Below are 12019 nucleotides of genomic sequence, written 5' to 3' on the forward strand. Positions count from 1 at the left end.
ATAATTTTATCTTTTTCATTTAACTATTTGATTGACTGTCAGAATTCATGGAGGCCTTTGGTGCAGCAATCAAGACACCAACATGCGATATCAGAGCGCCTGGGTTCAAGTCCTGGCTCCATTCTGGATTCCAGCTTCCTGCTAAAGTGCACTTTGGAAGGAAGCGGGTGATGGCTCAAGTATTTGGGTCCCTGCCTTCACATGGGAGACCCAGATTAAGTTTCTTGGTCCTGGTTTCATTTGTTGTTGGCATTTGGGGAGTGAATCAGCAGATCAGATTCTCTCTCTCTCTCTCCCTCTCCCTCTCCCTCTCCCCCTCTTTCCATCTTCCCTTCTCAAATAAATTAAAGAAGTAAATTTTTAAAAGATTTAAATTAGCAAATTCACAGAAACCAAAATTATAAGATTTAGATAAACACAGAGAGTAAGTTCAAAAGTATAAATCATACTATCAGCCCACTCATTCACACAGCAGCTATAATTTCCCATTGACCAGAATGAGAACTTTTCAGAGGTAGCCCATCTCAGTCTACAGGCGTGTGGGAAGCAGAATTAGTAAACCAGGTAGGCATTCACCACCTGGGACACTGACATTCCATGTTGGAGTGTCTGGTTTGAATCCCGGCTCCTCTGCTATTGGTCCAGCTTTCTGGAATGAGCAACCTGGGAGGCAGCAAATGATGGCTCAAGTACTCGGACCTCTGCCACCCTTGTGGGAGACCCAGATGGAGTTCCTGACTCCTGACTTTGGCATGTCCCACCCCTGGCTGTTGAGGGCATTCAGGAAGTGAACCAGATGATGGAAGATTTCTCTCTCTCTGTGTTTCAAATAAAATAAAGGAAAGGAAAAAATGTTTTTAAATTAGTAAACCAATACTCTGATGGTGTTGCCAGAATTCATAAGAAAAAGGGGAGAATTTTTCATGTAGGAGAGCAAAATGGGCAGATTGCTGGATATTTTAACTAGAGAAGTATAGTCCACATGGAGGTGGGCCTGTCATCAAACAGAGGAAAGAAATAGCCATGCAGACAGATGCGATAGCAATTGAAATGCTTTGGTTGCTGTGTTTCCAGTTTCTTTCAATGGAGGTGCTGGATGCATTCGGTTAAAGTTAATCTCTCTCACTTTTCTCTGTGCCAGGTTGCATTGCAGACCACACTAGAGCTCTCTTTCATTAGATGTGTTAATACCCTGATTAGTAGTCAAAGAGCCATTCTCAGAGGGCCCAGAAGATTTGGGTTATTTTCATCACCTGTTGATTAAGTTAAATCTCCTCAAGGGCAATTTATACTTCTAAGTATTTTTTCTTTTTTGAGATTTATTTATTTATTTGGAAGTCAGAGTTACAGAGAGAGAGGGAGAGACAGAGAAAGAGATCTTTCAGCTGGTTCACTCCCCAGTTGGCTTCAACAGCCAAGGCTGAGCCCAGCTGAAGCAAGAAGGCAGAAGCTTCAACCGGGTCTCCCACATGGGTGGCAGGGGCCCAGCTGGGACTCCAGCCCATGTCCATATGGGATGCCAGCGTCATGGACAGCATTTACTCTCCACATCACAACACTTGCCCCTATGCTTGTTAAGTTCTAAGTACTAATTACAGCAGTTTCAACTGGGAAGAGAAGACTAACTTGAAGAAAAAACTACCGAACCATGCAAGACAATGTATGACAAATCAGCAGCTGATAGTATAAGAGGTTTGTTGCAGGGTTTTAGGCATGGAAGACTGGTTTGTCAGACACATGTGGACGGAAACAAGAGCCAGGCAACAGCGGGACAATCAAAGCAGAGAGACTGGCCTGGCAAGGAGCATAGGAAAAGAGGTCTGCAAAAAGTTCACGGAAAATGCCCATCATGGAAAACTGTGCATGGAATTCAAGAAATTGTTGCACCAAAAAAACTCAAGCCACCTTGTTACAACATGTCTGAATAGGACTTAGTTTGAAGACTAAGAAGGCTGATTTTAAACATCAGTTTGAAAAAGCCCCTCTTAGAGCAACGTGAATTCTGCTAAAATTGAAGCAAGAAAAAACATCAAATTTATAGTGAACCTTGGGTGGAAGGATAGTGAAATTACTGATCTATACAAAAAGCTTATGGGGATAATACCCCCAAAGAAATCAGCCTCTTACAAATAGTAATTCATTTTAAGAAGACACAAGATGATGTTGAAGATGAAGCCCACAGCAGCACACTATCCTCATCTTATTCAGCCGTAATTGAACAGGAGTGACTGTAACAGCACCATAGACATCTCCATTTGTTCAGTTTGCACAATTTTTAAAAGATTATTTATTTAAAAGGAAGAGTTACAGAGAGAAGGGGAGAAACAGACAGATATACTCACACAAACATACGCACAAAGTAAGATCTTCCATCTACTGGTTCACTCCCCAAATGGCCCCAATGGCTGGGGCTGCGCCAGGCCAAACTCAGAAGCCTGGAACTCTATCCTGGTCTCCCATATGAGTGTCAGGGGTCCAAACATTTGGGTCATCTTCTGCTGCTTTCCCAGGAACATTATCATGGAGCTGGATTGGAAGTGGAGCAGCTGGGACTTGAAACAGCACCCATATGGGATGGAAGCACTGCAAGTGGCAGCTTGTGGGGAGCAATCCGGACTAGACTGAGTTACTGGAATTAAGACTCATTCTATGCATCTGCTCTCCCACAATATGGCGCTGGGAGAGAAGTAAACAGCTTCCACACAGCTGCCTCCAGTTCAACTAATAAACTGTAGGACTTGCTATTGATTGGAGGAGAGCAGCGTACTCGGCGTGTGGGCAGCCGAGTTAGGATTGGCAGAGGAGGACTATAAAGGAGGAGAGAGACGGCATGCACCAGGAACATCTAGGGGGAACATCTAAGGGGAACATCTAGCTGAAGGAACACCTGTGCAGCCCCCGAGACGAGCCGGCCGGCGGTGTGCCGCTCCCCTGCGGAAGTGGGGAATGTGGCCAGGGGGAACTGCCCTTCCACGGAGGTGGAAGGGATAGTAGCCAACCCGGGAAGAACCAGCAGCAAACCCGGGGAGGGCCGAGCAGACGAAAGAACAGCGCAGGGTCCTGTGTCGTTCCTCCACGAAGAGGGGGAGCGACAGCAGCTCAACCCCCTGAGTCACAATGCTGGGTCCAAAAGCAGAGCTTGCAAAGGAAATTTTAGACTTTTTGTGGGATTAAAATTCTGAGGCATTTCTTCAACAAATTGTAGCAAGAGCTAAAACATGACTTTACCAGTACTATTCTGCACACAAAGCACAATCAAAGCAGTGGCTACCAAGTGGTAGACGCACTCAAGTCACAGCAAAAATGAACCAGCCAAACGGCTAGCAGAGCTGCAGTCCAGAAGGCAGCTGGTGATCCTGAGCTCTCTGCCTTCCCCCACCCAGCAAACTGAGGCAGCCCGAGCCCAGCCTTCAGCCCCTGCAGCAGTGCCATGACTGGGTGGAATGCCTACATTGACAACCTCATGGTGGACAGGACCTGTGAGGACGTGACTAATGCTGTCCGCAAGGACTTGCTCTCCAACTGGGCTGCCATCTCCAGGGAAACCTTTGTCAACGTCACGCCAGCTAAGGTTGATGTCCTGGTTGGCAAAGACCAGTCAAGTTTTTGAAGACTTGGGGGACAGAAATGTTCTGTGATTTGGTACTCACTGCTACAAGATGAGGAATTTACCACAGATCTTTGCACTAAGAGCACTAATGGAGCCCCCACTTGTGTCACTGTCACCATGACTGCCAAGATGCTAGTCTTACTGATGGGCAGTGAAGGTGTCCACAGTGGTTTGATCAGTAAGAAATGTGAAATGGTCTCCCATCTGCTGAGTTCCCAGTACTGACCCAGCCTGACCCTCCCCCAGCCTCCATAGCTTTTGCACCCCTCTCTTTCCCATATACCTACATATACCATTTTTGTTTTGGGGCCATTATCCCTTACCCTATCTTGCTGTCAAAAACCACATGGGCTGGGGCCAGGGCTGAATTTGACACATACCTTCCCATACCCATAACCCTCCTGTGTGTGGTTGGAAGGTTTTTGTTTTTGTTGTTCCTGAATAAAAATTATGCTATTGACAACAACAACAACAACAAAGGTGGATTATCTTTGGAGACTCCTCAACTACAGGTCAAAGTTTCCTAATTGGCTTTCTGATTGATAATCACAAGTCTTCCTGAAAATGCTGTTCCAAGGAAGAATGTGAACCTCCTGGGCTGAGCACGTTCTTTGGTCTTTTGCTGCTCGAACAGGGTGAGTGGGGTAGGCCTGCTTTGAGTCCTGAGCATGGGGGAAGAGCTAGCACTTGATGCCAAATCTCTCAGTTTTGAAGTACCAGGGGTTGCGCTGCTGAGGCTTAATGTCCAGGTAGGTATAAAGGTACAGGACTGCCTGCCCACTGCTTCAACAGCCTGTCCTCCCCACCCTCCTGCACCTCCTTCCATAGGAGTTCCAGACTGCTTGCAAAACAAAAGAAGCCATTGTCCCACTACTAGTAGTGCCCTGATAACTCACTCCTCCCCTTTTTTTGGAAAGGCAGAGAGACAGAGGGATCTTCCATTCACTGGTTCACTTCCCAAATGCCTACAACAGCCAGGGACTGGGCCAGGCCAAAGCCAGGAGCTGGGAACACAGTCCAGGTTTCTCCTATGGATGACAGTAGCCTAAGCACTTGAGCCACCATTGCAGCCTGCTGGGGGTGTGCATTAGCAGGAAGTTGGAGTCAGAAGCCAGAGTGGATATTAAACTCCAGCCCTCCAATGTGGAACACAGCATCTTAACCGCTAGACCAAATGCTGTCCCCTCCCCCGAAACTACTCTCAGATGTACCATACAGTCCAAAGGAGGTATTGAGTGGCACCTGTCCCCACCTTAATGCACACAGAAGGGTGAAGGCCCTTGCTTACTCAGAACTCAATGCTTTCCCCCACACGGCCCCTTTCACAGTGGGATTCTCTGGACTGTATCATGAGTCTCTTCAGCACCCCACCATACATACCACCGTAAGCCCAAATTTTGAATTCCTCTCCTTGGAAATTTCCTCCCAGATGCCCAGCGAAGGTGCCACAAGCAGCCTCCAAGGCTCTCCCAATAAATAACAGAAGCTGGTCCTTACCAAGGATTGACTCCATGCTGACTGCTTCAGCTGCATGCGCTCAGGCAATCCTCACAGCCAATTTGGAGGTGGATACTACAGTCATCCACATTTTACAGGTGAGGGAACTGAGTCACAGAGCAGCCAAAGCCATCGCCCGGGGCCACCCAGCTGGCTAATGGCGAAGCTGGCATTGAACCCCATCAATCCAGCCCCAGGGTTCTGCTCTTAACCATGCTATCATGCACCATAATAAACTTCACATAGAAAATTGACATTTTCTCCATTTTCACAAGTTTGTTGATCTTATCGTACAAGCTTCCAGATAAGTCTCCCCAGCTGCCTCCCTACCAAATTGCTGCTGTCCCAAGGCTGAGGGGCAGATATTGGGACTGCTACTGCAAACACCCTGCATTTTGATCCCGCTGGAGCCCTCCCCCCCAGCCCCGTGGACACCTTCATTGGTGGTCTTGTCTGCTCTCACTGATACTCCTTTCTGCTCCTGAAGGGAACACCTGCAGTGCTCCAGAGCTGAATGTTTACTCCTCTTTCAGGAAGGCAGATGAAAGCAAGCAGGGAGAGCTGGGTACACAGACATCCATCAACTGGGCTTTGATCTCTCTCTCCAGGAGGCAGATTGCACACCCAAGCCACTGCAGTGGCTTTTACTAGTGAGGTTTCCTATGCTATCCCACCCAGTCTGGACCTGAGTCTGCACAGTGGTGAGTCTCCTCAAGGCCATTGTCCCCAAGGGCTCGGGGCTGGCTCTGGTGTGGGTGCAGTGAATATTCTGCAAATGACTGGGTGGCACACACAGTCAGTTCCTGTGGTGTGCAGAGCCCATCGTGTGTCTATACCAGCAGCCACATCCCACAGAACACGAGAGAAACTTGCTTGGCACCAAGGCCAGCCCCATCCATCCATGGCTGCCCCCTTTGAGCTCTTCCATTCCAACACGGGATCAGGTAGACAACCTGAGAGCAGGTGAAGAAACAGTCTCATGGGCCTCTGAGATTAAAGGGAATCGGTGAACAGCTGAGAGGGCTGCCAGGCGGAGACGTCAAGTGGAAGCTGGAGCAGAAGAAAAGCAGTCAGTGAAGGCAAGAAGCCTAAGGACCAGCTGCGGCAGAGGCCAGCCTGCTGGCTGGCCGGAGGAAATCCTTTCGGGATGTCGTTCAGGGCCTGAAACGCACCCTCAGCAGGGTAAGTTATTGCAACGCCCTTGCAAATATAAAGTGCTGTACAAACACTAAATCTAGAATGGCTAATAATTTTGTTATGTTAAAGCATTCATGTCAGGTAATTAATGTACTCATTGTGATCATTTAATTTTATGGCAGGTAGTGTAGGGCTGGACAGAAATAGGGCTCTTTGGCCCAGCCCTCTCATTTCTCCTTAGAGATAAGCCAGCCACACAGTCTTATTGGTCTGCAGCTCCGAGGTCTTGCTGGAAGGAGCTGCTGCAGGGTGCTCAGCACCTGGCCCCGGGCCTCCTCCATGCTGAGACTTCATTTCCCTTGGCCCCTGGTGCCTAGAGGCCCTAGTGCCCCCTGGTGGTGCCTGTGGCACTACCATTTCCTCAAAGGAAACTCCTAGCTAAAGGCAGGGGGAAGAGAACATTGGCCTCCTGGGTAAAAATTTCTCCCTTGACAAGGATGCCTCAAAGCCACCAGGTGCTGTGCAGAATAAAGGGGGAGTTGGTGTTGCCATGGGGTGCTCCCTGGGAGAGAAGGCTTTGTGGCAGTGGGGGTTACCTGTGGGGAGCCCAGAGGTTTGGCTCGTGTGTTCCGGAAAGCCCTGGAGAGAAGCTGTTGAGTTCCCACCCATAGCTCAGGCCACCCTGGTGCTCTGGCGAAGAGTGGCCCTCTCCCTGTTCCTTGTCTGGTCTACTGAGGGCTCAGCTTGCATCAGGGACTCCACCTGACCTCCATTCTCTTAATTCCTTCTCCCTGCCCACCTCCCCCTCTGCCTCCTTGGCTTCCCTGGATGAAGGCAGTCACTCTCATTTCTCTCCCCCAAACCTCATGATCTGTGCGATTGTGAGTCCTCCCTGGTAAAGCAGGTCCCAGAGAAGACCCTCGCTTTCTATTCATCTTCAGTCCCAGTCTGGATGCCAGCTTGGAGGGCACACAGAGGGGCTCAGGAGAGTGTAAGGCCAGGTCTCGTGACTGAGCCTCCAACCTCACGCATGTCTGCATTCACATAAATGCACAGGCATCTGTCTCCATCTTGACCTTCTTATTGATCCCATGTGCCTAGAGGTGGCGACCAGACAGCTTCACCATTCTGGATATATTAAGATTGGCTTGAGTTTTAAATGACAGAGCCCTTGACTATAGTCAATGCTCCTGTCTTCCCTCTCTCCCTCCCTACCCCCCTCAACTCCACAGCAAAGGGGTGTACAGAGACTGAAGATACAGCGGCCTGTTTGCTCAGTAATTAATAACCATGTATTTTTTGCTAACACAGAAATGTTTTGGAACTACACCCTTCATAGTGACTTCATTGGCTGAAATAATTATCAATAAAATGTCTTCCCTTGGGAAATAAAAACTTATCTTTGTTGGAAGTATGAGGTAGAAGCAATAACAGAGTATAGGCTGAATGTCCCTATCCAAAATGCTTGGGACTGGAAATGTTCAGGATTTTGAGTTCTTTCCAAATTTGGGGATATTTTCATATACTTAATGAGATATTTTAGGGATGGGACCCAATTCTAAACACAGAATTCATTTGCTTCATATATACCTTATGAACACAGCCTGAAGGTAATTTTATTTATTTCAAAGGTAGAGTGAAAGAGATGGGAGAGAGAGAAAGAGAAAGAGAGAGATCAAACTTCCATCTGCTGCTTCACTCCCCAAGTGGATGCAATGGCCAGAGCTGTGCTAAGCTAAAGCTGTGGGCATGGAACTCCATCCAGATCTCCCATATGGGTGGCATGCATAATTTTGGGTGCCTGCGATGCAGACATTCTGAGCATCAATTTGAGTCCTGACTGCTCCACTTCTGATTCAGCTTCCTGCTGATGTGCCTGGAAAAGCGGCAGAAGATGGCCCAAAATCTGCCACTCATGTGAGAAACCCAATGGAGTTCCAGGCTCCTGGCTTTGGCCTAGCCCAGCCCTGGCCATTGCAGCTATTTGGGGAGTGAACCAGCAGATGGAGGATCAATCTCTCTCGGTCCCTCTATCTCTCCCTCCTTCTTTGTAATTTCTTTTCAAATAAATAAATAAATCTTTAGGGAAAAAAAGTGAAACATAAAAGCAGAGATCAATGAATGCCCAAAATCAGAGGCAGCAATGAAGTCATCTAATGTCTAGCCTTATACTGTATCCTGAAAACCTTCTGATTCTCAAAGCTTTTATAGTCTCTGTGATGTCTCATTGCATGCCCCCCCCCCTATTTATTTGAGAGGTACAGTTACAGTGAGAAGGAGAGACAGCAAGAAAGGTCTTCCATTCGCTGATTCACTCCCCAAATGGCCACAACGGCTAGAGATGAGCCAATCCAAAGCCAGGAGCCAGGAGTTTCTTCCGGGTCTCCCACGTGGGTGTAGCAGCCCAAGCACTTGGGCCATCTTCTACTGCTTTCCCAGGTCATAGCAGAGAGCTGGATCGGAAGAGGAGCAGCTGAGACTAGAACCGGCACCATATAAAATGCCGGCCCACAGGTAGAAGATTAACCTACTGCGCCACAGCACCGGCCCATGGTTCTATCTTTTACTTCATTATCAACACAGTCTCAGTATATCCTCACAATTAAGTAACACAGACAATAAAAATTAAAATGCAGGGTAACAAGTGCCACCATTGGCGAAGCCAAGGAGGCTATGAGAACACAGAGGTGGCACTGAATCTTGCAAGAGTTAGGGAGGACTTCCTGGAGGCAGATAACAAGCAAACAGTTCCCATTTTATTCAAAGCATTCCTTCTGTATACCCGTTCTTGCCCACTGGTCTCCCAGATACCTCTGAAACACATTGTCTCCTGCTTTAAGGTTAGTGCTCTTTTTAATCCCTTCACATGTGATGTCTCCAGATAGCCATTCGTTCAACTCTCTCATCTTTTTTACATTTTGCTTAAATATCATATTTTCAATGCAGCTTAACTTGACATCTGATTTTTTAAAAGATTTATTTATTTGGCCGGCGCCACGGATCACCAGGCTAATCCTCCGCCTTGCGGCGCCGGCACACCGGGTTCTAGTCCCGGTCGGGGCGCTGGATTCTGTCTCGGTTGCCCCTCTTCCAGGCCAGCTCTCTGCTGTGGCCCGGGAGTGCAGTGGAGGATGGCCCAAGTCCTTGGGCCCTGCACCCGCATGGGAGACCAGCAAAAGCACCTGGCTCCTGGCTTCAGATCAGCGCGATGCGCCGGCTGCAGCGCGCCGGCCGCAGCGGCCATTGGAGGGTGAACCAACGGCAAAAGGAAGACCTTTCTCTCTGTCTCTCTCTCTCACTGTCCATTCTGCCTGTCAAAAAAAAAAAAAAAAAAGATTTATTTATTTGAAAGGCAGAGTTACAAAGAGGCAGAGGTGGGGGGGGGTGGGGGTAGGGGTCTTCCGTTTGCTGGTTCACTCCCCAGATGGCCAAAACGGACAGAGCAGTGCTGATCTGAAGCCAGGAGCTGGGAGCTTCTTTTGGGTTTCCCATGTGGGTGTAGGGGCCAAAGGACTTGGGCCATCTTCCACTGCTTTCCCAGGGCATAGCAGTGAGCTGGATCTGAAGTGGAGCAGCCGGACTCAAATCGGCACTCATACGGAATGCTGGCACTGCAAGCGGCGGCTTTACCTGCTATGCCACAGTGCTGGCCCTCTGATTTTTTTTTTAATATTTATTTTTATCTGAAATGCAGAGACACAAGGAGAGACAGTGGTCTCCCACTGCTGGTTCATGCCTCAAATGCCTGCAGCAGTCAGGGCTGTACCAGGCTGAAGCCAGGAGCTCAGAACTCCATCTGGGTCTCCCATATAGGTGGCAGGGACCCAAGTATTTGAGCCACCACCTGGTGCTTCCCAGGGTGCACATTAGCAGGAAAATGGAATTGGGAGCTGAGCTGGACTTGAACCCAGGCACTGTGGTATGGGGTACAGGTGTCCCAAGTGACACTCTAACTGCTGCCAAACACCTGCCCCAACCAACACGTGCTTTAATGCTGTGTCCTTGTCCTCCCCTGTGCCCAGATGCTGCTCATTTTCTTACCCTGCTCAGATTTTCATTGTCCTAAGAGCTTGTAATTTTCCAACACATTTAGTCATTATGTGTATTGTTTTTTGCCTGTTCCCCTGATTAGAATGTAACTTCAACATGGATAGAAATTGTCTTAGTTCCTTTGGGCTTAGTTTAGTCCTTAGCTCCTTAGACCAAGGGGCTTATAAATGACAGGAGTTTATTTCTTCCAGTTTTGGAGGCTGAGAAGTCCAATATTAAGCCATGGGCAGATTCAGTGTCCGGTGGGAGCCCATGTTCTCGTCCATAGCCATGTAGCTCTCTTCTCCCTGTGTCTTCACTCGCAGGAAGAGCAAGCGAACTCTCTGGGGCCCCTTTCACAGGGCACTGATCCCAGAGACCACAAGCTCTGACCACCTTCCAAAGGCCCCACCCCCAAATGCCCTCATATTGAGAATTAAGTTCAGCATACAAATTTTTGGGGGACACAAGCATTCAGACCATAGCAATGATCTTCTCTTGTTTACTGAGTGGCATAGCTTACACTCCCCAGGAAGCAGATTCTAAGACAATGATGAACCCGCAGGGTGGTTATTAGAGAATGTTCTTGGGCTCAGCATTAGTGGAAGGCAGGGGGCAGGACTGGTGCCGAGGGAGAAATCAAGCTGTGATCCAGTCCCAGCGTAGGCTTTCACCAATCCCTAGGGAGCTCTGGAGCTGGGATGGGCTTTGAAAATTACCTAAGTTGGGGCAGGAGCTGTATCAATATCCAGTGTTGATTAGTCATTGGATGCACACTGCCCATGGAGGGAGAAGGATTTCGGCCAAAGACTGCGGGGTCTGCCCAATCTTATGACTTGCTAGGCTTCAGAACCCAATTTTTATTAAGGAACAAAGTTAAAGGATCTTGGGGTCAGTGCTGTGGCTTAGTGGGTTAAGCCTCTGCCTGCTGCGCTGACATCCCATATGGGTGCCAGTTTGAGTCCCGGCTCCTCCACTTCTGATCCAGCTCCCTGCTGATGGCCTGGAAAAGCAGTGGAAGATGGCCCAAGTCCTTGGGTCCCTACACCCACATAGGATACTCAGAAGAAGCTCCTGGCTCCTGGCTCCTGGCTTCAGATCGGCACTCCAACTGGGGAGTAAACCACTGGATGGAAGATCTCTCTCTCTCTGTGTCTCTTCTTCTCTCTCTAACTCTGCCTCTCAAATAAATAAATAAATCTTTTTAAGAAGTTAAAGGATCTTCCTGAGAAGTCATTTAGGAGCGGGGAAAATACAGGTCCACAGAGAAGATATGAAGAGACATAGTGGAGATGAGGAGAGAATTCAGAGGCTTTCTGGTTTAATTTTATTAAAACTTTCTGGTTTTAATTTTATTCTGTGTTAACAATTAATTTCTGTGTGTCAGGCACTGCTCTAAACCCTTTGCATGTATTATTAATTTAATCCAAATGACCTATGAAGTAGATATTGTTATACCCATTTTATAGAGGAGGAAACTGAGACTTAGGGTAGTTAAGTAGCTTCCTTAGGAGTATGAGCTGGTGAATAGTGGAAGAAAGTCTGAATCCTAAAACTCTGCTTCCAAGGCTTATTCTCTAAATAGCCACACAATTATCCATTGTCTTCATGCCTGCTGCCATGAGATAGAATGAAGAAAGAAGAGTGTGTGTGGGGGGGGGGGGGAGGGGGAGAGAGAGGGAGAGAGAGGGAGAGAGAGAGAAAGGAGAGCGGGAGAGATTTCTAGTTATGGGTGAGCCGCGCTAT

The 12019-nt window shown here is 48.1% G+C and overlaps 1 pseudogene; it reads left to right on the forward strand.

The window, feature by feature from the left end:
* The first annotated feature begins 2717 nt into the window (after nt 1–2717).
* On the forward strand, nt 2718–3887 carry LOC100350414 (profilin-1 pseudogene; annotated as a pseudogene).
* Nucleotides 3888–12019: the final 8132 nt, after the last annotated feature.

This window comes from Oryctolagus cuniculus, chromosome 7 (genome assembly GCF_051225735.1).
Source record: "Oryctolagus cuniculus isolate XC-2025 breed Fujian yellow rabbit chromosome 7, ASM5122573v1, whole genome shotgun sequence".
Taxonomy (NCBI): Eukaryota; Metazoa; Chordata; class Mammalia; order Lagomorpha; family Leporidae; genus Oryctolagus; species Oryctolagus cuniculus.